The sequence below is a fragment of the Rousettus aegyptiacus genome, unplaced genomic scaffold (assembly GCF_014176215.1).
Source record: "Rousettus aegyptiacus isolate mRouAeg1 unplaced genomic scaffold, mRouAeg1.p scaffold_m13_p_11, whole genome shotgun sequence".
In the NCBI taxonomy this organism is placed as follows: Eukaryota; Metazoa; Chordata; class Mammalia; order Chiroptera; family Pteropodidae; genus Rousettus; species Rousettus aegyptiacus.
Genome location: NW_023416286.1, coordinates 21945261 through 21973060, shown reverse-complemented (window position 1 = coordinate 21973060; position 27800 = coordinate 21945261). Strand labels below are relative to the sequence as shown.

The following is a 27800-nucleotide window of genomic DNA, read 5'->3' as shown; positions in this document are numbered from 1 at the left end:
TTCAGTAAAGAGATCAAACACATTTTTGAAATGTTGAAAGGAAAAATTGGGTAGTGAGAGAATTGTTCCCTTCTTTGGATGAACATAAAGGAAAGTTTTGGTCATTCAAATTAGACTTTTACATAAATATTAAAAATTCAAGTTATTCATATGAACCCTATTGGAATGTTGTGGAAGCTTGATGACTGGGTTGTCTAAAAAGCAAGAGCATAGAGTATGACCTTTGATTTTGTAATTTTGTATATTTAAGTTTTTAGGGTTAACTTTGAAAAAGAAATTTTGAAGCTAGATATAACATACTCTGTGATAATAAGTAATATGCTTGCATGGTCTAAAGCACCAGGTAACATTTATGTATACCAAACAAAAAGAAGACTAGTAAATGAAAGCATATATTAAATTACTCTGTATAAACATTTCTAAACATTACAACTTAGAATTGCTTCATATGTATAGATGATATAGATAGAGCAAGATTTAAAGAAACAAATGTATATGGACAGTCTGGCACTTTTCTCACTAATTTCTCATCTCAAATATCAGAAATCACACCAAGACTAATTTTCTCTCCATATCAAATGAGAATGTAGTTTTAAAATCAAAGCCTAAATCTTCGATTGGATATAAGACCCTACATGGCCTATTAGCAGCTCTGGAATTCCAGGTGTTTAGATGTAATCAGATCTCTGGTGGTTCCTCGGAAGAATGAGTTTTCAAACTAAGAAGCCTTTGACTACTATCTACTTTCTTTCTCAATCAGTAGAAATCTCTTTAATCATCTTTTCAGCCTCTCTACCTCTCAGTTAGCCCAAGAAAAAACTGCCTTTGGGAAAAAGGTTTTATTTTCCAGATTTTCTGCCCTTCGAAACTGCAGCAGAAAGAAAAAAAAGTGGCAAAATCCAATATCGTGTCTTCAAGAGAGCCTGAAACTCAGGGGTCTCCCTTGCCTCAATTAGAAAAAAATACAGTATTTCTCTCTTAAAGAGTGGAGAGAATCTGTAGCATATATGATTGAACTTCTCAGCCATTGCATGCATGAAGCTCAAATTTGTTGTTCAAATTTTTGATTTTGAAACTCAAACTTCTTAGAGCAGACCTTGACTATTCCATTGTATTCTAATAGATTTAGTCAAGTAAAGTAATATTATGCTAAATATAGTTATTAAAATGTGAGTCTCTTAGGTAAGTGTTCCATTAAATCTATATAGTATTCTTTTCAGTCACTGTCTGTTTCCAACTTTTTGCTCAAATCTTTACTCAAGATTGCTTGAAAATCACATTTTGAAGAGCTGCCCTGATTATCCTGTTATTATTGCTTCTGGTCTTGGGCACCTGGCTCTGGTTTCCCTGCTCCTTTTTGTCTTTTATATGAAGCACTTACCACTTTCGAACATACTATATAAATCTATTTAATAAGTCTCTTGTTTATTGTCTCCATCTGCTCCCTTGCTAGACAGTAAACTCCACAGAGCCAGAGAATGTTTTCAATCTTACAAATTCATCCTAAGCATCTAAAAAAAAAAAAAAAAAAAAAAAAAAGGCCAGGCACAGCTCACACTTAATATTTGTAGAATGGAACTACCTATCTCAGAAAATTTTCTTCAAATGCATTCCTCTCTAAACGATCGTGATGATTATTTTCTTTCTCAGTTTATATAAATCAAAGAAATCCTTCAATTCTTAAATTTGTTAATATTTTATTATCATCGTATATGGTACTATCAAATACTTATTAAATTTACTTAGTATTTATTTATTTATGATATCTGGTTATCTACAAAGTCCCTGGTTGAAACCATCGCCACACATGTTCAAGATATACTAGTAAACAAACAAATAAAAATCCTCTGTCAAGTACATGTTCAACTGCTTTGGATATGTAAAACTCAGAATTTGAGTGTAATATTCAACTTATTATTTTAATTGCTCTCTAATATTCTTACATAAGAAATGTGATTAATCTCTGTTCCTGTATTCCATACTCTACAATCCTATTTAACTTGGAGATCAATGAACTCATCAAAGCAAATTGGGATAATTTCTAATGTCAGAGAACTAAACAGAGTAAGTGAGGAAAACATGTCAGTATTTGAAAAAAATTAGTGTTTCATATTCTGGCAGGCTTACAGGTCAGAAGAAATTCATGTATAAGTTTTTTGTGTACTATTTAGTACTCTAGCTGTGGCTATACCGAAGTTTATACTTCTCAAATTTTCTATGGAATGGGGCCATTTAAAGAAAAATCAATCTTTATCATACCAATGCCTTTTTAAAAACACGATAACAATGTTGCATCACTAATCAACTGCTATTAATATCTCTAAATGCTTACTCTTGATTTCTGTCCTTGTTTTGTTGAATGGTAACAAACAGTTCAGACACTGGCATTGGATTGAGGCCTACATTTTTAATGGCAGGAATAATCACTTACTGAGAAGTAATCCAAATGTCTATTAATGGCTCATCTTAGAACACTGGAACAAAGAGCAATGTTAGGCAGAAGAGGTAGGTATGGAAATGAGAAGGCATACCTGTTGGAATGTTATTGTTCCCTACTTGAAGACAAAATGCAAATACAGTCACAATTTACTTATTCAGCTAGCAGGTTTGACAGTAGTCTCACCCTTCTAAAACCTACTCACAAACCAAAAGGCTACTGGAGAAAGCTCATGAACTACTGTAATAGTTGGTCTACAAGTTGTGCAAAGCCATGAACTTATTGGACTCCATAGAAGAAGCTCCCCTCAGATGATATTTAATCTGTTTCATGTTCAATTTTCAGTAAGCTTGATTATCTGATTTTCCAGCTCATAGACTAGAAACATGATGACAGCTGGCAACAGGAAGAAATAATTGTTCTCTGGCAACTGGAAAAGTTGATAGCTGACTGAATTATCAGATAAAATGATGAAGGAAATATGCATAGTAGTCTACAACCACTTAGTGTAGGACTGACAACTTCTACCCACTTGTTCAAGATTTACTGCCCAAACATGTGGCTCTGTTCTGTGCTTGCTGTGAACCTTAAGTTACTTAAACTCTCTAAGCCCCACTTTCATCGATGAAATGTGGAAAATACCTCTTTCACAAGACTGAATGTCAAATAATATAAAATAAATTAAAGTACTTTGCAATTGCTAAAATAACTATATCAATGAAAGGTATTATAATTATTATTATTATTTGTACGTTTCAGCCTAGTAGACCTGTCTTATTTGGTACACTCATTCTGTATCATCAAGATAGGTTAAATTTTATTCTATTTAAAAAATCACTTAATTTATTTTACAAATAGTTCAATATGAATTTCATAACTTTTTATTCTTAAAGCAGTAGATTTACAAATTGAAAAAACATCACTAAATAAAAGTCTAATAATTTCTATTATATGTATATTTGAATGAAATGAAAGTATAAATAAATAAATGCTAGTAATGCACTTCTATGGGACGCATCATTCCCTGACAATGACGGATGGTAGAATTTGGAATTACCAATGTTACCTTGATCAGGTCACCTTACATTTAGGAGCCTGTCTCATTATGAATGCATGTACAGTACCCTCAGGACCAGTTCATTGTATTGTTGTGAAGACTAAAATATGAAAGGCAATTTACATGCAAGGTTATATTTTTATTTTATTACCTTATTTCTATAAATATAGGACATCAGGATGTCTTTTTGAAAAGTTATAATGTGAACTTGTTCTAAAAAAGAGAGAATAGTATTTCAATAATTCCAAAGAAACATTGAGGACATTTCAGGCAGTCGTCAAGTTGTGAATAATGGGCCAGAGACAGCAATGCTCATTTACAAGTTCCATGAACAACAGCAGCAAAATATATAGAACATATGGGTAGAAGGAAAAAGTCTTCAGCAGAGAAGGAAGGAGATGGAGACAAATCATAATCAATAGGAGACTATGGAGAAGTGCGAATCTTGTGGTAGAAAACCAGACACAGATTAATAATTCACATTACCTGGAGAATGGATTGTTTTCTCTGTAATTTAGTATGATTTCTTTCTACTCTTAAGTCCCTATGTAAGAGGTTTTCAGTAGATTGGTTGAGAGTTCTCAATTTCTAGTCAATTGCTCTAAAGAGAGTAAGCCTTGTTAATTCACTTTTTGACTTATAAATTGGAACTCAGAAGGGTGTACAACCTCAGATAAGCTGGAAGATTCTGATCTACTTGCAAAGATTGAGGTTCTTGAACACAAGCCTGAACAGGCCTTTCCCCACATATTACAACCTTGTCTAGCACCCAGGAGATTCAAAGCAATATTTGGTCTGGTTATAGATAATGCCAAGATATAATCAAATTAATTTGCACCAAAATGTGAATTGCAATTCTTTTGCTTTAGTCCACTTCTTATGGAGTCCATCTCAGTTCTAAATCTATCAGACTTGTAAGCACAGCATTATTTTAACTTAATATCATTTTAATATGGCTAATTTTTAAAACGAATTAGCTCCCGATATTGGACTATTTTATTAATTCTACTAACATTTAAGTCCAAAGCATGATGAACTTTTTAGGTTGAAACACTTGCAGAGGTTCATGCATATATGATATCTCTTAAGCCGATTCCTAAAATATTGATGAATTTAAGTATTTTTTTCTGAAAATAAAAAGTGATAATTCTGAATTTTTAGACTATGCTTTGATTTCAAGAAACCAAGAATTTAAAAAATGTAGATACTTTTCCAAATTCACTAAAATCATCACTTTTATCTGAGTTTTTAAAGATTTACCCCAAAATGATGAAAATAATGAGGCGTGCTTTGTTTACAGTAAGACAATCTGAGGAAAAGCCTATATTTATGGAAAAAGAAAATAAATATGAATATTTTAAGTAAGCAGTGTTATGTTAACTACTTTTCAATGTTTTTAAAGATGTATTGGCTAGGAACTTGACAAGTGGAATACTGACCATAATTAAAAAAATATTTTATAATTAAGATAAATTGTAATCCATTCTGTTGATTACTAGTAATGTCAATCATATCGTTTAATATTATCCATTCATTCACAATAATAGAATTTTGCATTTCAATGGGGTGACTTCAAAAGTTAGAATTACTATTTTCTGATTTTCAATTGATAATTGATATGCCTTAAGAATAATAATGAGACCCAGAGACATTGACAATGTAGATGAGAACATCTCCATATAAATATATATATATATATATATATATATATATATATATATGTACACACACACACACACACACATCTGCCCCTGGCTTTCATCTCAACCTCAGTTCTACATGAAATAGGTATTTAATCAGTGTAGGATATTCAGCTGTACGAGTAAGTTCTTATACTGTTTATACTAGGACAGATGTCTCCAGTCACTATGGCGATGTGCACCTCTGATGAGTCAGAGGTGAAGTGTGTGGGGTTTTTAATTCAATTTTATTTGCATCAAATCATTTACACTGAGCAAGCCAAGGATAAATTGCTAAGAGTTGATCTATAAGAAGTATACTTGGAAGACCTTCTGGTTTGGTGTGACTCAGCAGAGATGATCTTCTCAGTCAGTTGGCATGGTGACACCAATCTAGTTTGAGGATCCTGATCTCTTTTTAAAAGTGCAGTGATATTGATTACTACTGTTATAATCCATTTTGGATCCTTTTATATACGTATAAAATATATTTATTTATTTAACAATGACTTGCAAGAAAATAATATATGCATTTTTATAACATATAAACCCACAACTCTAAAGTCTACATCTCTACCTCAGACCTCTCCCCTGAATTTGAAACTAATCTGCAAGAGTCTACTTGAAATATCCAACTATCAGTCTTTCAAAACTAACATGTCCCAATTCCCCCAAATATGCTATTCTCCTCAGAGAGTCCTGAGATTGCAGTCAATTAACTGAGAGATGCTTGAGTCAGACAAATGGAGTGACAAATGCCAGGTTTATTTGTGACCTAAACCAGGTTGGAGGACATGCTTAGCTGTAGAGCCACACAGTAGGATTTCTACGACTACACCCACTCCCAGGCTAAACTGTGACTCCCACTCCCAACGACTTCCTATCCCACATAACACACAGGCTAGAAGAGCAGAGAAGTCAAGCAGACAGGAAAAACAGGAAGAGGCTGACTCCTTATGCTTAACTTCTTTTCCCAAATTTTACCAATCAGGTAAGTCAAACTACTAAAGAAGAGTGATGGAGCTGAAAGGCAGCATAGGGCTGTCACCGTTGGGACTGATAAGAGTTCGATGTTACCACAACGGCAGGGGTGAGAGAGAGGGATAATGATGTCGCTAAAGTGTAGTTAGCATTTTCCCTTGGTTCTTCCTCAAATGACTCTGAAGAATCACAGGTCATTGAGATTTAATAGTTTTATTAAAAGTATATTTTAGAAAGACAAAGAATGTCCCAAAGAGGCACACAGAAAAAGGCAAAGTATGACCCCAAGAAGCCACATGGTCCCAGAGCTGTAACCAATACAAAAAGGCCACAAAAGAGAATGAGAGAGCGAGAGAGCTCGAAGGGCAAAAAAAGGGCCCAGAAGTGGGAATGTCTGCCTGATATTTGGGCTCCGATGGGATGGTTCCAAGGCAATTCTAAGTGATTGGCAAGTGAGGTTATTTTGATTGACACCTGGCTGCTATATAACTCTTTCCCTAGTGCTCATGTGTACTTGGAATTCTACTACCATTGGGGTGTCCTTTGGGCAGTCTCTAGGCTGGGCCATTACTCCTTTATTCCCCCTGTTGTTCCTGTCTAACTACCTAACAGGGCTGCTTCAGTAGAGGGTCCTTGATTTGGAAATGTGAATCCATGAGAAAGCAAGTCCCTGCAACATACCGTGTCTTAATAACTGTGCTCAGGTGTATAAGCCACAAATCAAATGTCCTTGATTCTTCGTTTTTTCCTGATCTGCCCAAATCAAATTCTATTTTCCTAATCTTCAAATATAACTTGAATTCTCCACACCTGGAAAACTGTAATAGTCTTGTAATTGTTCTCCAACTTCTACTCCTTTATTTTTGTAATCTATGCTCAGAACCATTTTTATTACATCAAATCACGTTCCTGTTTAAAACTCTTCATTGGTTTCTGAATTATATAGGATGGCTCAGTAACTTACAATCCTCATCCTTGTCTTCCTCTCTTATTTTCTCCTACTTTCTCACTGAATTCCAGCACACTAGTCTTTCAATTCCTCAGATGCAGCAAAATGCTCTTGTTAGGTAGGGCCTTTGCACCAGCTCTCCCCTCTGCTTAGGCTTCTTTTGAAATAACTTTTGGCAGCTGGTCCCTTTTTATTATATATCTCAGCTTAAATACCTCCTGAGTCATTTTCTGACATTCAACTTTAAAGTAGCAGTGTGGTCTCTTCTAAACACCATAATACTTATTTCTCCCTGGTAATTTCTCATTCGTTTCATTAATTGCCTTTACCCATTCATTCATTGTTTATTTTCTCTCTTCCCACCTAAAAATAAGCTATTCCTTATTTATTTATGATATTGATGATATTTCGGAGCCTAGAATAGTGTCTATAAAAATGAAAGTTAATAACATGTGCTGAATGAGTAAATATGTGTGTAGAGGATAAAACACTCTGGAAATTGTAGGTTTTAATGTGGGAGCCTTAGATGGGAGGGTAAAATTGATGAGATTGACTCGTGTTTAGTTTCTGATAGCATTTCAGTATCGTATCTTAAATGGAATTCTTTTGTGTGAAGTTTTGGGTTTTGTAGAGATGAAAGCATTTATGAAAACAAGTTTGGTTTCTAGATAAGTTTGTGGAGGCCAAGCAGCTGCTCAGTGCCTCTGGATAGGGATAAAATTTGTTAAGTGTAGTGTGAATATCAGAACTTAGACTGTGTCAGCCTCTGAGATTTGGGTGTGCCTATCAACTAGAACAATAGGCCTTTCAAAAATTTACATGGGGCTGAGGGGTGTGCTGAGAAAAAGCTCAACTTGATCAGGTGTGTCTGTATGCATTGGGTAAACAGGCATTAAGGTGATAATATAAGCTTAGTCTTTCCTTGAATATGTGCCTGATAACCTGCTAAGTTCTTTGCATGAATTGTCTTATTGAATCATATACAAAAAATCCTCTGATATAGAAATAATTATAATTCCCACTTACTGATGAAGCAACTGAGTCTTAAAGAGATTAAAAAGTGTTTCACATAACTAAAGTTTCCATGCCAGGATTCATAGCTCAGCTTGGATCCAGAAATTAATTTTTTAAATATTATTTCTCCAGATAATTTTCAAGAGTATTGGAAAGGGTTCTGTAAGGTAACTTATGAGGTACTGTGTATTTGACCCAGTACAAAGCCCTGGGGGATTCCACTTGTAAAATGAGTAACTATGGTAACAGTGCCTCCTGGTCAAATCCCACAAAAGAAGTTGCCTTATTCCCTCCCTGAAGACAAACCATTTTGTAATCTAAGAAAGAGAGTTTGACATAAAGGGAGAGAAAGCCATTTTCGAGCACCTCCCAACCACTGTCACTTAAGTCTGCTGGTGGAGCAGCCATTCACTCCCTTTCCTGTTACATCTGCAACTACCTCTGGCAAGAGCTGCTGAGGGCAGAGCTGTGGACCAGCAGCGAGTCCAACAGAATAGTGAGTTCATGCGCCCACATAAGGCACTACCAGAGGAATCTCAGAAATATTGCGGGGGCAAGGAGGAGGGCAGATTTTTCAGAATTTTTCTCTGAATTAACTTCTGGCAATAAGAGACCCATAGATTTTAGTTTTTTATGATGACTTTGTGAGTAAATAGAGGGCAGCATTTTTTTTCAAAGCAATAAAAGCTACGAAGTGAACGTAAAGTTCTAGAGACTGGAGATATAGAGAATGAGAATTTTTGCAAATAAAATTAGCCCCCACATTCCAGAATAATGGAAATAATAAGAAAAAGGAGATGCAGAAGCAGCAGAGAGCAGAAAATCAGATTGAGACCACCAAAAAAGAGATCAAGTTACAAATAAAAATAAATATTAATAAATTACTCGAAGGGAAGAGCTATAGTGTGAACGTGTCCCCCAGAATTCACATGTTGAAGTCCTAATACCCAATGTGATGGTGTTAGAAGGTTAGGCCTTTGAGGGGTGTTTGGTTGATGAAGGTGGAGCTTAATGAAATTAGTGCATTAATAATAGAGAGCACCTACAGAGCTCCCTTGCCACTTCCACCATGTGAAGGGACAGTGAGAAGTTTGCCACCTGCAAAAAGGCCTTCACCCAAATATGCTGGGACCTTGATCTCAGACTCAAAGCCTCCAGAAATGTGAGAAACAAATTTCTGTTGTTTTTAAGTCATTCAGTCTGTGGTATTTTGTTTTAGCAGCCTCATAGGACTGAGATAGGAGGAATTGAAAACTGATATCAGAAACACATTATTTATTATTTATTGTTTATTCTATGTACATATATTTCAGGTAGCTATATTATGAATTCTACTCAGTTTTATTTTATAGTGTTAATTCATATATTCTCAAACAGTCTATAATTTATGTTTTTCAATTGACTTAATGAAAATTTCTAAGTTTGACTGTAACCATTTTAATTCAGTAGACTCTTTCAGGTCTTTCAGAATTTTTCAGTCCATAGTGAGAAGACCAGTTCTTCCAGAATGCTGCCAGGCTGGTTTATTTCTACCTGGCTTATTTCTACAGATACTGGCTCAGTAGCAGTAACAGAAATCATGAATTGCTCACTTGTATAGAGCTGTAACTGTCTCAACAGGATTGTGAGGCTATCACAATGCTTATACCTACGCACAAGGGATCAATCCTTTTACAGAGTCCAGATGGACTATTGGTCATTGAGCCGCCTCCAGTTTTGATGATTAGTATTCACTGAAGGGCTAACCATATGGACCTCATATCAGACAGGGTGTTTTAGGGGAAAAAAAAAAAAAAAAAACGCATGTCTGAACTGAGTGCCCAAATACTGTGGACACTTGACCATTTGTACAGGTAGCTTGTGACCAGAGCCTCATATTTCCTCAGTAGAAGAAACATGTTGGGGCTTAGGAGAATCAAAACAGCTGCATTGAACTTTCTCAGCAATAAGCACAGATATAAAATAACTATTTAAGTGTTTAGTGAGGAGATGAATAGTAAGCAGCCTTTCTCCACAACGAACATACAAAATTAAGCCACCCTTTCTGAGAAAGTGAACAAAATCATTCTGGCCCTGCACCTGTGGGCACATACAAAACCAGCATGGACATCCCCCATTGTCTTTGCCCTAGAGACCTGACACCATGCCCAGTGCATCCTTTGACCTCCGTGGAACTGGTTTATTTACAGAATGGTTGGGCCACTTCATTATTGACAGCTGCATGCCAGCAGGTCCTGTCAACTGTGGTGGCTTCCCAGCTGTCTACATAAATTCTGCAGTGCCTCAGGCTTGTTTTTAGGACATCTTTAAAGAGTTTCTTGAGACCACTCACCCTTGGCCTATTAACCTTCTTTCATATCAGAAGGGAAATGTTTGAGCAAACAAATAGCTTTTATTATCCTCACTAGCCCTGTGAAATTGAGTAGATTTTGACTTGTCTTAGATCCAACTCCCAAATGTGGCTACATTTTAGTTTTTGCTCCTGGTCATCCAGTCTTGACTGTGGATTAAAAACATCAGTAACATGAAAAGCATTTACCAGAGACTGTGTGTGCCATAAATGTCTATGTCCAATAGGAGCAACCTATTTATTCTCTATGTTTTCCATAGACATGCCTTATTTTCTATTTTCTTTCTGTTTGGGAAGTTTAACTTTTAAAATGTATATGTTTCTTTTAATGATAATTACTATTTATTGATCATATGATATATGACAGATGCTTTTTGCATATTCTTATCCTCAAAACAACCTTGCAATAAAGAAAACTGAGACTCATAAGGTTAAATAACTGGTCCAAATGCATAGAGATGTTAAGTGTCAGCGTTAAAAATATGTATGTTAGCCTATTCTGTTTCGGAGTTATTTCCATAGGTTCTGAGTTCTTTTCACAACATCATGCCCCCTTTCGTACTTTAGCTCTTTTCTTCTCTCTAAGCATTAATTATCTCAAAAGATTACTGCAGAGTAATCAAAGGATCAGAAAGGAACCAAGGAAGGAAAAAAAGAAAGTAGAAAGAAAGAAAGAGAGGAAGGGAGGGAGGGAAGAATGTAGGAGTTAATTAAGAAAAGGAAATAGGCATTACTTAAGTGATTTCAAGTGTTTTTGGAGGGATTATTTGACGTTAGATATTCTTTTATATTATGGATGGGAAGGTAAAGATTAAATCAACCTCACTTCAATTCAGGGGAATAAAATACATGCTTAAAGAAGCTCTTTCCATCCATAACAACTTTATGATTCCATTATTCAGATCATTTTATTTTCAATCTGCTGGCTTGCTCATAAGGGTTCATAGCTAAGAATTTTATTTCAGTACAACCAAAGAGAAATATATTAAGACAATTCGATCCATCTGAATTTTTATTTCAGAAAAGGGATCTATATCTGTGCATCAAATAATCAAATAAGGGAGATAAGTCTGCTATATTTTCACTTAATAGGTCGCTATATGATGCATGCATTTTCCTCAAATGCACATTAGATGCCATTTAAAAAATGTTAACGTAACTCCATCCTTAAAAATCCACTTATTTACCATAAAGAAGTTCATACCAGACATCATATCTGCAGAATAGCTTTTCAAAATATAAACTTAAGAGCAAAATAGCTTATAACATTTTACATGTGGTTTGGTCACTTATCAGTGCATGAGAAAACAAAACCAAATACCATTTTCTGGCCTTAAAAGCAAGTAGAAAAAAATTCACCGAAAAGCAAATGCTGAGGGTAATAAAGAATAAGTACTTAAGTTATACTGTTACCTTTTGGATTAATAGATAAGCAGAGAATATACTGGGTATGCAGGGTAGGTATAATTGGAAAAATCTCTACCTAGCCAATAGATCCATTAACATAGATAAAGATGAATTTTAATAGCTTCTTTAACAATGCAATAGTGTAAATGCACAGAGAATTCTATATGTACGTTCAAAAATAGATGCAAAGATGACCTACTAATTGAGATACCCCTGTTTTGATATAATTGCTTGGTAAATTATGCCAAGACTAGATGATATATTTCTGTTAATAATTATAGCTAAATGAGAAAAATAATTAATTTATAGTATACACGTATTCATAATTTTGTGTTTTTTAATCAGCATCAATATAGTTAATGTTATTGTATTTTATGTACAATGGATATTCAAGGTGATAATTTCATGCAACAATAAATATTTTGGAGTAATACTATTAAGTGATATTTTAAACAGGGTCATAATTTTGCTTTTAGCAAAGTAGAGAACACAGAGTTTGACAACTATACAATTTTCAGAGGAAAAAATATTTGTTACCAATTAGAAATTATTAAGATATGATGGAAAAACTCATTCAAATTGAGAGTTTGGAATTTAAGTATTAAAGTATAGTATATAAAATTTCAGCTTTCATAATGAAAATCTTATTTTGCAATTGCCAGTCCTTAATGTGCTCTTACAAATGAAGTCATGTTAAAAACTTACATGAACAATTTTAGGTCATTTCTTAATTTTTATTAAAATATCCATAAAATCTTTGGAGAAAACCAAATATAACTGTTTTATTTGTATTTTTTATTTGAGTAGTTAGAAAAGCACATGAATTGCTTTAACGAACATGCAAACAAAACTATGATGACCCTTCCAAATGGACCCTGTGATGGCCAATCATTTTCTTTCAAGTACAAAAAGACAATATGATTAACAGGCTTGTAACTTTGGGGAGATTCTGGATGAATTTCAATAACCCCTATCCAAACATTTAGTTATAAAAAATTGTGTAATCAGAGCTCAACTGCTTTGAATACATAAGGATAAATTTTTAAAAATTTCTAAACATTTAAGTAAATTGTATACCTTTTCGTGACCTGTATTGCCTTGAATATATAAAAAAGATAAAAGTTGAAAAAAAAAAAAGCAAACGGAATTAGTTTTGTGAATTTTTAAAATTTAAAGAAAAATTCAAGAAGAAATAATCCTGGTGTAATTATTTTCTAATTCATCAATAGATAACACATCTGTATAATAGATAAAACATTGTATAGTGGCTAAATTTCAGAAGCCAGGGCAGAAGTTTCGGTGCCTATCAAGTTTGTCAAGGAGCTAAGTGTTGAATAATTACCATGTACGGGGAGTGGCACCTGTGTAAATTATTGTTTGGCACAGAGCATTCCTAAGCTTAAGTGTCACATCATGGCCATGGATGACGACAAGCTCCTGGGGAGGAAATCCAAAAGATTTCTGGAGTTCCTTTGATGTGCTTTTCCAACCATAGCTCCAACTTAGAAAATGCTGAGTGGATACAGCACATCTTAGTTGTGACGTTAGAGTCAGTTCTTGTTTCCTTCATCAAACCTCCTGCATACCACTGCATCAACATCATCAGGCTGTTACAAGAATTTTCATTCCAGCCAACCCTCACATGGCTGTGCCAGCTGTCTAAGTGCATGTTTAAGGAGATATGCTTTCCGATAATATTAAAATGGATTTTGTCTTAGTCAGAATCTTAAATTTTTATATAAAATAATACTTCTCAGAAATGACCATGAGACTCTAAGTAAATAAATAAATGCTACTGGTGCTACTGGCTTTTGAAAGATTAAGAAATGGATATAATAAAAGCATAATAACACATGTAATGCTGAAAGCCTTGAAATATTTTCTATTGAAATGTCTGCATATAAGATATGTTAGCAGCCTACGTTTTAGTAAAATTGTAGAAATTAATAATCCTGGTTAAATTGTTCTCTAATTCATCACTAGATAAAACATCAATCTTAATCTTAATAGATTAAGAATATTTAAATTAATATATAAACAAATTATCTGTAAATTATTTGCATTGAAAGCACTCTTCTTTTTGTTTTTCTGTAGAACAAATATATGTTTTGTTTTCTTTCCTTAACATGTAGAATTTCAAAGCCAATTTTTTTTCTTACTATTGTTTAAACAGGCTAAATTATTCCTGTTGCTAGGAGATAATTATTCATTTCTCAATAAGACTACATATCCTTTTTTTTTAACTAAAGGTAGAAGAAATATATGTTTATGCTTACATTTATATTTTATAAATGTATCTTTTTACCAAAAAAGCTGTCCTTAATTAATAATTATTTATTATTAATATGCTAGTAATTAATAAGTCTAATATTATTACATTTTCTTACATTTAAACTCGAGTGGAAAAAAGAGACTTAAAAATTTGGCATGGTTTTTTGGCCATAAAAAAAAAAATGAAATCTTACCATTCGTGACAACATAGATGAACCTACAGAGTATTAAGCTAAGTGAATAAGAAAGGCAAATGCCATACTGTCTCACTTGTATATGGTATCTAAAGAACAAATAAACGAACAAACAAAACAGAAACAGACTCATTGACAGAGAATAAACAGATGGGAGGGTTGCTAGAGGGCTGGGAGAAGAAGATAAAGGGATTTAGAAGTACAAATTGGTAGTCCCGAAATACTCATAGGAATGTGAAGTACAGCTTAGGGAATATAGTCAATAATATTGTAATAACTATGTATAGTGTCAGGTGGGTGCTGGACTGATTGAGGGAACAACTTCATAACTTATGTGGATGTCTGGCCACTTTGCTGTACACATGAAACTGACATAAAATAATGTTAGGTGTTGATAAAAAAAATTGGGAAAAATGGCATGATTTTGATAAGGATTATATAATCTATATACGAAAGTATCTCTACAGTGGAAATTATTTTAGATATATTACTAAATTTATTTTGAGAACTTCTTAAAGAAAAACTTGGACGAATGGCCATTCACTTATGAAATGTCAGTTCATTCAAATTTTGCATTCACTAAATATGCATATGTACTGTAAATAATTATGAAGAAAGAGAGGGCATTCACAGAGTTAGTTTCTGACTCAGAAACTTCAGAGGACTTATTCTTTTCTTCATTGCCAATTAGCTGCTAGGAAATGGTTAACTGTTTTTTTTTTTTTCTTAATCCTTATAAATAGCTGTACGACATTGGATGACAATTTGCTCTAAGTAAACATCATTTTTCTAACCCTGAGAAAGTTGGTCTAGATCTATTGCTAAATTGTTTTACTGAAAAGGACTGCTAAAACTATGACATTGCTACAACTGGAGATTTTAACTAATTTTAAATGTCGGAAGGACAATTGTTTAATCTGGGACAGGATACATGAAACACAGGAAATAGAGAGTGTTTTACAACATGTGTGCTTGTGTGTATATGTTGTTGGCAACAGATTCACTATGAGGACAGGCTTTTGCTTAAGAATAATTTTAATTGCCAGGGGATTGAAATCATCCATTTCTAGCTTCAATCTCTTCTTTTTCTTTGTTCTTTTCTACTTTCTCCCTCCCTTTTTTTTCTCTCTCTCTGTTTCTCTCTCTCTGTCTCTCTCTCTCTTTCCCCTTTTCTTTCTTTCTTTCTTTCTTTCTTTCTTTTTTTTTTTTTTTTTTTTTTTTTTTTTTTTTTTTTACCAAACCAATTATTGTTTTTTAGTTTCTTCATTTTATAGTTGAAGATATTGGACAAATGAAATAAGTTTTTGTAGTCTTTGAATTGTTTTTCTTAACTGTAGGTATAAACTATACTTTTATTATAATTTTAAAGCATCCTTGGATGAGAAATATAAGGGAAATAATGATTTCCATTATTATTTCCAGGACCCAGATCTAAATGATGGTCTGTCCAAGAACAGGACCCAGGTCTATAATGGAAGGGTCTGCATGAGAACAGGACACAGATCTATAATGTGAGAGTCTGCAGGGGAGACAAGGCCCAGATCTACAATGGGAGGAAACTGAAATAAAAATGTTAATATCACAATGGAAATATCACAACCACTGATGCCACATGATAGAAATTTAAGACTCATTTGGCAAATAAAACTACCTCACAAGCTAAAGAGGCAATATCTGAGCAGATAAGAAAATATTAAAGGCAAATTCAGTAGTATATCCTACTTGGAATGAGTGCACATCTGGGTGGATTGATACATGAAAACACAGAAAATGAGACAATATTTTAACTTAAGATTCTTTTTTTGATAAAGGGAGTTAGAATGAGCACCTTTACAAGTGTTTTTTGTTTTTTTGTTTTTTGTTTTTTGTTTTTTTTCTGCTTAGACATCTTAACAGAAATTTTGGAAAATACAGACAAAAAGTCAATACACTTATGAAGTTAGAATTGCTTTATTTGGACTTGGGAATATGAAATTAGTATTTTATGTGGAAATACTGAGTAGATTAAAAGTCAAATGTGAACTGTAATGCATATTTAAACTGATTTTAAAATATTTATTTCTAACATGTTACGATTCTAACATATTTCTCATATATAAAATTTGAATGACTGTATCCTCAAGGCAATACAATATTAAATAGTGCTATCTATTCTAAATAGAAATATACTTCAATTAGTACTTAATATGACACTTAAGCTTGATATTTTTAGTTATTTCAATATTAGGATACCTTATGTTAGGGATAGTATTATATTTAAATTTGTTTCTTTTTTCATTCAATAGAATTATAGCTAATAATTAAGAACTAAAAATATGTCAGACATATTAATCCTCATTTTAAGATGAGGAAACTGAAGGACAGATATATGCCCAGAGTCATACAGCAGACAGGTAACAGAGCCAGAATGTGACCCAGCCACAGGGCAAGCGAGACTATGGCTTGCATTATCATTACTCCCTCTTGCTCCTCACATTATACTGCTATTTTAAAGAAATTAGAATCATGATTTTGCAGAACTATACTGCTGAGTTTAAGACTTTAAGATAAATTTCACAAGCTGTTGTCCTTTAATCGAAACCCAGAAATTTTCAAAAACCATATTTTAATGTTTCATTTTTATACTGTATTCTGTATAGTGGTTTTGTAACATAATATTAAAATCTAGCATAAAAAATGGAGAAAATAGATTTCTTATCTTACTATACTCTTATACTTGACCTTGGAAATGCTCATGGTAAGAGCATTTTGATATTGTGAATAACTATCAAATGAAAGCTTTTCATTTTGTTTTTCTTGTATGCTCTTTTGCAGATATATCTTTTCCCCTTAGAAAAACTAATTGCTTATCTGTGGAGGGCAGAATATTTTCACTCAGCCCTCAAATTTTGGCACTAATGTTGCTGCAACAATTAAATGTACCAAAGTGCTAACTTACTGTACTATATTTCCCTTTAAGTTATTTCAAGAATTGTTATTTTCATTTTTGAAAAATAACTAATAATTTTTCCTTCAAATACATGACACAGCACTTTGCTCCTTGATATTTTTATATGCAAAAGTCAACATTTTTGCTAGCTTTCATGGCAATACAGAAATGTCTAAAGAGGCACGTTCGAAATTCCCTGATGGCATAATTTCCATTAACAGTCCTGTAAAATAAAAATTGAAAATTTCAGGATAGATTTTTACAATTTATCTATGAAAATATCACTGAGTTAAAATATAATCCCATCACGGAATTCTTAAAAAATGTCTAATCTTTCAATGCACCATTGATGGATCAGTAGCAGTATAAATTGCAACATGAGTTCTATGATTTTCTACATTCTCGAATGTAAATTTATTAACTTTTATCATTTTGGGGGACCTTTGTACAACATAAAAATTGGCTAATTACTAATTATCTTTTCTTCATGGGACAAACAAGAACTAATAATTGAGCTTTCCTTTAACATCAATGGACTCATAATTTTCAAAACAAAATTGGCCTTTCTAAGTTTCTTGGCTTAAGTGTTCTTTAGTGTTCCAAATTATTATTTACCTTTCTCTAAATTATACCATTGGATAGTGGAATTTTCATTATTTCTTCTTGTGCTTCAACACCAATAAATGTTTGTCAGTATCGCCAGATATTGGCCAATATTAAATAAAATGGCAACAAATAATATTATTGAGCTTAATATAAGTGAGGCAATATTCTAAATTACATTATTATCTAATTTAATTTTCTCTACAGCCATATGTTGTCGAGGTTAAGTCACTTTACCAAGGTGACATAGCTAGTAAATACAGAGACCAAGTTTAAAATCCACGTAATCTGTCCTCAGAGCCCATGTTTTTCACCATAGCATCTCAATGATTTAGCCTGAGAATGTGACTGCAGTTTTGTGTTATTAATTTAAAAACTTCGTAAAAAGCAAATTGAACCCTAGCTGATATTTAACCTTATTATAAAAAGACTTAACTAGTCCTTATTATGCTGACACCAGTCTCCTAAAATAAATAGTTCTGACCTTATACGGTTTGAATGTTTCATTGTAATATGACATTTCAGATTCCTGAGAATAATTGCTGTGCTATTTTATTTAATTGCTATGCATAACATACAATGGGATGGGGAATTCTTCTTCCATCAAGCTTGAACTATCAGATACTCCTTCAATAATGAATACTGAACTTTTAAATATTTGGTTCTTTTTCATTTACTTAGTCATTGATGGTATTCACACTGTTTATGTCAGTACAGCTTAGGTTAACTTCAGACTGTTATCACCCTATGCATTATTATATTTTAATATTTTTAATTTATGTATTGTGGGAAAATGTAGGAGGATACATGGTGAAACAGGCTTTAATGTCTTTTTAGAAATTCCACAGTATGACAAAGCACTCTAAAAATAACATTAAACATATCCATGGTAAGTACACTTGAGTCCCCAGAACAGTATAGCAAAAGGCTACCGCTGTCTGTAAAAACCTCTAGTTATTCATTTGCAGCTCTTCAGAACTGTGTCCCTTTTGAGTGGGACTCTTAACTGCCAGTTACTGCTATCATACTGCAAACTTCTGGAATGTTCCAGGAAACACTGTATCTTTCTTTAGTGTTTTCTTGGTGTTACCCACGTTTCTTGCATTTTGTTAGCTATAAATTGCACCTGGCAGCTCTGTACTATGCATGGCCAGTTCTTCCATAGTAGAAAAAAATAAATTACAGAAATTAATCAAAATTTATAGTGGTCATACCATAACTCCCAAAGTAATAATTCAGGGCTTTAGGAAATGTAATATATTCAGGGATTGCTATGGTTTATTTGGATTTCTGTATTGTGTGATGACATGGATTTAGAGTGAATTAGAAGGTCATGAAATTAGAACAGGGGCCCTCTCTTTTACTTAGAAAAATGAGTAAGTGCAACATCTCACAATTATTTATAAACACCAAAAGTTACTTGAAATTTGGAAACTTCATTATAATGAAGAACTATGCCTTTCGAGATCAGGAACTCTAATACTTTTTATGAAAATAATATAAATGGTCCCACCATGTGTAATTTACTAAAGTGTATGATGCTCCTTTTCTCTCAAAAGCCTGTGCTGTCCAGGACATCATCTAACCATCTAGAAAGGAGAGCCCACGATAGAACAGCAGTTCTCAGCCTGACTGCATTCATCAGGATCAATGTGGGAAATTATTTAGAAATACATAGTCACGGATACCCTCTCAAGTATGCTAATCAGAACTAGAGGCTTATGGTTTAGGGCTTTAGTATATGAAATGGGGGTCAGGGTTGTGGAGGGAGCGGGGGGGGGGGGCATTCAGCCTATAACACTCTTCTAATAGCTTATTCACACTTATGTCCCAGTAACTTTTCTAAAACAAGGGATGATCTTGCTTACCATCTGTTTGAAACCTTTGCTTTTTCTCTCTTTTCTTCTGGATAAATCCACACTACTTTCTATAGCATATGTGACCTGGTCCTGGTAACATCTTTTAATAAGTTAATTGAGACTGACTAGGATGCTGTACTAAAAAAGATTGTTGGAAGTTCATGAAAGAAAGTAGTGCTAGCAACTGAATGTTTATAGCCCTCCAGAATTCGTGTGTTGAAGTCTAACCCCCAATGCGAGGGTATTTGGCGATGCCGCTTTTGGGAGTCGCTTAGGTCATTGGAGTAGAACCCTCATGAATGAGATTACTGCTCTTATAAAAGAGATGCCAGAGAGTTCCCTTGCCCCTTCCGCCAAGTGAGGACACAGAGAGAAGATGGCCATCTGTGAACTAGGGTTCTCACCAGATATTGAATCTGCTTGTGCACTGATCTCGGACTTCCCAGCCTCTAGAACTTGAGAAACTTGTTTGTTTAAGCCACTTAGTCTATGGCATTTTTGTTACAGGAGCCTGGATGGACTAAAACAAGTACTGTGGTCTATTGAAAGTCTGCCATAGTATCAGCAGGCAGGATTATGCATAACCCTTATCTGGTCTCTACCTAATACTCCAAGCTCTTTCTCACCACTCCCCTTTCTCTGACCCTAACTTCAGTCTTTGCTATTGTCTCTTGTTTTTCCTTGCTTTAGCAAATGTTCTTTTCTTATTAGGGAGTGCTTTTTTTTCCCTTCTCCTTTTTCTTCGCATTGTATCTCCTTCTGACTCAACCTTCAACTCACATTTCATCTTTTCCAAGTAGCATTCCCGATTTCTTTTTCTTTACTGTGGCCAGTTTTATGTACGGGAATTAGTACCTATCTCAGCAACTATCAGCATACATTACAACTGTTAGCTTATTTTTCTCTATCTCCAAAAATGGCTTGACCTTGTTTTATTCAAGCAAAATGTTTTCTTACGCATGCGTGGTTACATGATAACATTCACACATTGTTTTCTATAACAAGAAAAGAACCAATTGGAATTAGTAAAAGAGAAACCTAAAAGTACTGTTGTCCACCTAAAGACTTCTGCCAACCATCATGCAGGCTAAAATATCCTGGATGTATTAGTGGTTAAAGTGGATAAATTCATTCCCTTGATATGAACTCTGTGTACTCAAGATTACAGAAGTAGCTAGATTCCTGCTATTAATCCTAGAGTATAAATTCAAGAAATTATTTGAGTTCTATAATGAACCTCTTTGGCTATATATTCAATGTCAATAGCTAAGATGATAATGGAGACATTTAGAATAAATTTTAGCATAATTTAAAAAAATCAATAGTTAAATATAGGCCTGAGTTGAATTTGGACATAAATACACATTTGACATGCTGCTGCATTTATATCTCTACTTTATGCAAGGATTGCAAATCTGAACAAGACAAGACTCTGATATTAATAATTGCCTCCAGATAGATCTATACCTTGCAATATTCCTGACTATTGCTGTTGAAACTTACAGTGGCACTTAAGGCTACTTTAAAGCTATGAGCCAAGTTAAAATGAGTCTTCTACTCTGATTGGTCCTTAATGAAAAAGTTAACTTTATAATTGATTTAATTTGATTTTATATTTTAAAGTACTAAATATAGATAATTACTGATGTTATACTATCTATTAATCATCATTTTTTGCTGTTAAAAACATACCACTTAGGTATTGAATGTATATATAGACTAGATTATACCATTTTCTAACTAAAAAGCTTATAATTATAAGCTTTTTATTCATAGGTTACTTCGCCGAGGAGCTGGGGGAAAAAATTTAAGAATAGTTGCACACTTTTTCCCCCATTGTAGGTTAGTGCTTCTGGGCCTTCAAGTACACTGCTTTACTGTTATATGTTTGAAAAGACACAGCCCCTTTTTTGCATGTTTTATTCCTTAGCTGAATCTTTTTAATGTTTCTTACAAAGGGAGAAATACAATTGGGAAACGCATTTTTTTTTTTTTTTTTACTTTATTTGTTGAAAGCAGTGGCATCACAAGTACTATGTCTAATAAAACACATTTTAAGGATAATGATACCTTACATGTTATTGGTGCAGAAAATAAAAGCTGTTGCTCTTGATTAATATTATCGCATATTAATAACAGCTAATTAACTTTCGATTATATGATCTTTGAATAAATTTTACTGTGATGAAAAGAACCTGCATGCTAACATAATTTTGATTTAATTTTTATTAGTAACTCAGTATGGAAATATGCTGCTTATTTATAAGAACCGTATCAGTAGAATTTTCCTGACTGCATCAATAGGATTTTTTTAGGTAAGATAATGTGTTCTTTGTCATAAAAGCATGTGACATAATATTTTTGGTCATCTACTGAAATAATTCAGAAAAGAATATATATGCTCTATAGTAGGAAAATCATGCTTTATCACTGTTAAAATTCTAATAATTTTAAAGGGACTTCTTAGAATTGAATATTATTAGCTTATTAAATATGTAAATATAATACTGAGGAGAAACTGTATTGCGGTGTGAATGTGGAGGAAAAAAGAAAATGAAGAAATATATGATCATGAAATAAATGATTAGCCCCAAGTATCAGAAATTTAAAGAGAGATTAATCAAATTCTAATAAAAGCTAAGAAAGATATAAACACCCTCAAGAAAAGAGAAGTTTCCCAATATCCACCTATTTTTTAAAATTTAACACAAAATAACACCTTTGTCAGCTGGTTGATAACATGATATTTTCACTAAAAGCAAACTGGACTTAGAGCAGTAATTATGGTCTATTAAACAAGTGTCCTTGTATAACTGGGGATATACTGTATAATGATTAAGTTTTAAAAGTCAAAGAAGTTTCAGCACCTCCGAAGCTTGCCAAGGAGCTAAGTTTTCAAATCTGTGGATAATCGGGATCTAGAGATGAGATTCGAAAGATCTCTGGAGTTCTGTTGTGTTTTTCTAGCCATAGCTAGAACTTTGAGAAGATGCCAGGTGGATACAGAGCCTCTCAATTATAATTTTAACAGTCGGTTCTGATTCCCTTCATCTAATTTTCTGCAGTGCGGATGCATGAACCATCATGAGCCTGTTAAAAGAACTTTCATTTCAGTCACCCTCATGCGGGTGTACCCGTTGTTTAAGTGCCTGCTTAAGGAGAATTGCTTTTTGATCATTTTAAAATGGATTTTGTCTTAATCAGAATCTTCCATTTTTATATGTTAGTACTTCTCAGAAATGACCACTGACATAAAAGTAAATTAATAAAAGCTGCTGCTTTTGGGGCGGGAGGTGCAGAATTTCTACGAGGTTACTGCTTGCTTCAAATCCTACTAAATTTTCAGTTCGTAGTCTGATTTTACACAAGAAGCATGGTGCTTATTTTTCTGTTTTGTTTGTTCATTTTTAAACATGCATTGTGCTATAGCCACTGCTTTGATGCCTTTACTTTGTAAAGTAACAAAAGACATGATTGTGTGTGGGGCAACATTTAACTAAATGTTTGGAACTAGGAGGGGAGGGTATTGGAAATCAGCAAACAACAAATGAAACAGCTGATATTAAAATAGAGTCGATTATTTTATCAATAGTACCTTAGGCACTCCTACCTCCAGGAACTTTTCCCCCAGCCATCCTACATAGAAGGAACACACTACCACACTATGGTACTTCATTCATCCCCATGCTACTCAGTCTCCAGCTCTCTTCTCTGTAGTTGTTCATCCAGAGTCCCAGATTATTATTTATTTTTTAAAAGACATGGGATTTTTTCAGTCAAACACAGTATGAAAAAAATGAAACTCTAGTTCTCTTATTTTCTCTCTCTGTTTCTACTTAACTGAAGAGCACCCATTTCTGCTGATGACAGAAAATGTAACCTTGATAATTGAGGGTAACTAGATTATCTCTGGATTGACACATGATCAGTACAGGGTTTTCAGCAGTCAGTTCAAAACTGTCATATGATCTATACTTTCTTAGTGGACAGAATCCCTGGGGCCCCTCATGTTCTGTGGACTCTGCTTAGCCATCTTCCTACTCCTGTTGGGGCACAAAAACTCATCACTTCTTTCTTATACTTTATTGGGAAGCACAGGACACTGATGAAAGTGTTGTTAGGGCCATCCTACTGGAGCGCCATTTTGGATGTGTATTCCTTACTAGTTTTGTATCCAGTTAGCATTACAAAATCAGGCTTTAAACCCTTCTGCACTAGGAATCCCATACACTTAACTGGAATTTCCACTGCCTTGGCCACTCCCTTGGGAAGAAGCCTGGGGGAAGTTCCACTCTCCTATCTAGTCTGCAGAGCACAACTCTGCCTTGAGTTCACAATGAAAATCCACACTCTTAGAGCCCCCATAAAATAGCATTTCTTTCTTAAAAACCAATGAAATGACAAAAATATTTTTGATACTCTAAGTCGAACAGCTACTAATTTTTCTTGCCTTTATAATTGTCCCCACCCTCCAATGTCATTGATCCTATTAGTGGAGAGCCACATGGAAACTGCATATCCAGGAATAACTGAAAATTAAAAATTTATCTGTTAATATTCCAAAAATATTTTTCTTCTACACTTCTTAAGAAAAAAATAATAGTTATATCTTTCTTCCTAAGCCTAGAGTGTGTTATTTTCACAATGAAATATTTCCCTTAAGATGTTTTATCACATACAGCAAATATTTCTGCATAATTCTATGACCAAACAATACAATAACAACTGTTTTTTTTTGTTGTTGTTGTGCTGTATTGAAAATGTTTAGTAAAACAGATTCGTCATCTACATAAAAACTATAAGATGACTTGAAATGCAATCAGTTTTATCTCTTAGTACAAAAGAACATTATTTTTGATCTATATTTGGCTAATAACAAAGCTTATCATATAAGGAAAATTAAATCAAACTTGTCAGGATGGCTTGTGTAAGTATAAATTTCAGAAGGACTCCTAGGAAGAGCCGTAGAAATTGTCAGTTTTGTGTGATCACTATTGACTCTAGAAAGTATATAATATCTTGTATCATGGGAAATGTGGGTTACTTTAGCAGCGAGTCTGTCCTTCGGACTTTTTTAGAAGAAGAAATACTCGTTTACCTTAAAATTCACAGACAGTTGATTTTCATTAATATTACTAAATAAACTAATTATATTCTTTAGATCACAGTTTCCGTGTTTTTCTGCAGAATGAGGCGTTTTCATGTATCTCTTAAAGTAATACATTTAAAATCACTATTTCATACCTAAAAAAATTAGTGGTATACAGAAAGTCTATCAGATTATACTATAACAATTAGGATAATAGGTTCAAATAAGAAAAGTTAAATAAAACCATAATTATATTTTTAGTGATTATTATAATTAAATCCACTCTGTGTTTTACTTGTGAATTACTTGACATTGAGATGACACTGAAGAACTCTCTCCTGCTCTGAAAATTTGGGAGCAAATTAATTTTTCAAAACACTACAGGCAATTTAGTATACATATTAATTGATATTTAACTTTACGCTGTGAAACTGTTTCCTGAAAAATTAATTACCTTATCTTCCATTTGGGTTAGTTATGAAGTAATACAGCTTCAAATTAAAAGTGTAAATGGTTTTGATTTAATTATGTTGTGATCATTAATAGTGTAGGTAAGTTTCTTCCACTTAAGATACCTATAATCAAAGATTGTTTTCCCAAAAGGCTCTGAGAATATATTTTTACTGTATTTTACAGAGGGATGCCTGGGTATGTAAGTAGAAGATAAAAGTATATTAATAAGAAAAATTACCAGTGAGATTCCTGTGCAGAGTCGGAATAATAATAATAATGATAAAAACCATTAGAGTATTTTCTTAATACAATGAGAACAAGATTTAGTAGCAGGAAGATTATCAAATTATCCTGTGCATGTCAATTCAGTCAGTGACAGAAATGTTGAAGATTGATTCTATAAAATGTATTACACACAATAGGTGGGATGTGTAGAAAAGAACACATTATTTTCTTGTCTATAAGATAGCGGTTTTGATATTCGAGAATAACTCAATCTTACTTGCGAAGAATTAGGATGTACAAAAGAATCTTTCTCCAAGTAGATTTCAAGCTGGTAGTCTCAAAAAAAGAAAAGTTTGTGAAAAATTTAAATGGTTGGTATAGCACTTAGCCTAAATGTAGAATTGGCAAGTATATAAAATTAATCAATAAAATAGCATTCCAAATGTTCAGCAGAAAAATATAATTTATCTAAGATCAAATATTTCATCAGGATCAAGTCACCTCAGATTTGTTTAATGACTGCTAAGAATTTAATGTTATAACCCAAATCTAAAGTAATCTTCTCTACCATAGTCAGTGTTGACAATACTATCTATACATATCACTAGATGGCCTCCCATTTAATAAATGTGTTTTTAGAAATGTTTTGTGTATATGAGAATAAATATCTTTCCTGCAATTTACTACAAGAAAAACAAGTATACTACACTTCTCAATTTACTATATCAAAATACTTATTAATTTACTATAATTTATAATCTAGAATATTAAAAAGTTCTATAATTCTATTTACTGTTAATATTTATCATGAGTGGTTTCAAATTCAATAATCCCACATCTGGTTATTTCAGCATTTAATAGTAATTGGGGTTCCCACCAAAGACAAAAGCACTGGAAAATTTTCATCTGTTTACCTCTATATTTATGTCTTTGAAAAACAAGGCATTTGCTATTTGACTTAAATCATTGTTGTTCCATAAAGTTCTACCCTTAAATTAATTCTAAATATTTGGGGACTAAGGTTGGGCTTACATTAGTGTTTCCGGGATGACTTCAACTACCTGTTCTTTTATATATTGCCTGTGTTATTTTCTGATATCCTAAATGACACCTGCTATACCCTCTACTTAAGCCCATCCTTGAATCACTCTTGGATACGTGGGTTTGTACACAATGCAACAATTCATTTCTGTACTATGGCAGAAAATGGCCTGAGATAAGGTGATTTAATGTGTGTAATTTGGGTGTAGTAAAAAGAACAATGCTCTCCTTTCTCCCTTCCTCTGAAAAATGTAACAATTTGATTTCTCACACACATGACACATCAGCCAGCTTTAGTAAAACTTCATGATTTCTGGTGCTTTGTTCTCTCTATTCCAAGGGAAAATATAGAGAAAACCAGCTTGATGTAATTTTTTTCAACTTTAGTATTTTTGATTGGCTGGTAAGTGAGGGGACGGGCAAAATACAAACCTGAAAATACTCATTTCCAATTCTGAATCCTTCAAAAATATTTATCTTTTTTAGTCATATTTGACCACTGGGTAATTTTTTTTTTTTTAATAATCAGAGCTTGGAAAAAAAGGTAATTATCAGTTTAATAAAGGACGCTGACATTCTGATTAGAAAAAGAAATTAATAATGAAGTTACTGGAATCCATACATACTATACACAGAAAAAGCACTAAGGATCATGAATGTGACATAAGTATGCAGAATATCAAAACTTCTGTGTTAAGTTAATAAAAATAACAGTATTTTTGAAAACAACTTTAAACCCAGAATGCTAACCTACACTAAACAGAATGTGGAAACTATAAATGCACTCTGTCTAAAGTAATTTAATTTTAGTTCAGTGATTCAAAAGTGTCCTGGAAGAGTACTAGATAAATACACAAGATCTATCAACTTTATAATATTACATTATTGAAAAGACATTTATTGCCCAAAAAAATTCAAAATGGAATATAATCAAGCATCTATATCAACTGCCCAACTCTCAAGATGCACAGTGATCAGAAAACCAATTTAAATGATACCACAGGCTGTATCCAACTAGCCCAGGTGAAAGGACTCTTTAAAAAGCAAAAAGCAGACTGTTTTCTTACCTCAGAAATGCCAGATAAAAATAAATTGAGAGAAATAAAGCTACAAATTAAAGGAGAATTAAGAGACATGAAAAAGAGTCTCTAAATGAGGACTTTATTTATAGTTGGCTTAAAACAAATATTTTTTTAAATTATAAGACAATTAGGGAAATGTGAATACAGACTTGTGATTTGCTTATGTAATGTAATTTATGC

The 27800-nt window shown here is 33.2% G+C and overlaps 1 protein-coding gene and 1 pseudogene across 1 annotated transcript in view; one reads left to right on the top strand and one right to left on the bottom strand.

Annotated features, from left to right (window-relative positions):
* The window catches only part of SGCZ (sarcoglycan zeta), a 781719-nt gene that overhangs the window by 159180 nt on the left and 594739 nt on the right, over nt 1-27800 (top strand). The window lies entirely within an intron of this gene.
* The window catches only part of LOC107502673, a 76995-nt pseudogene that overhangs the window by 27633 nt on the left and 21562 nt on the right, over nt 1-27800 (bottom strand).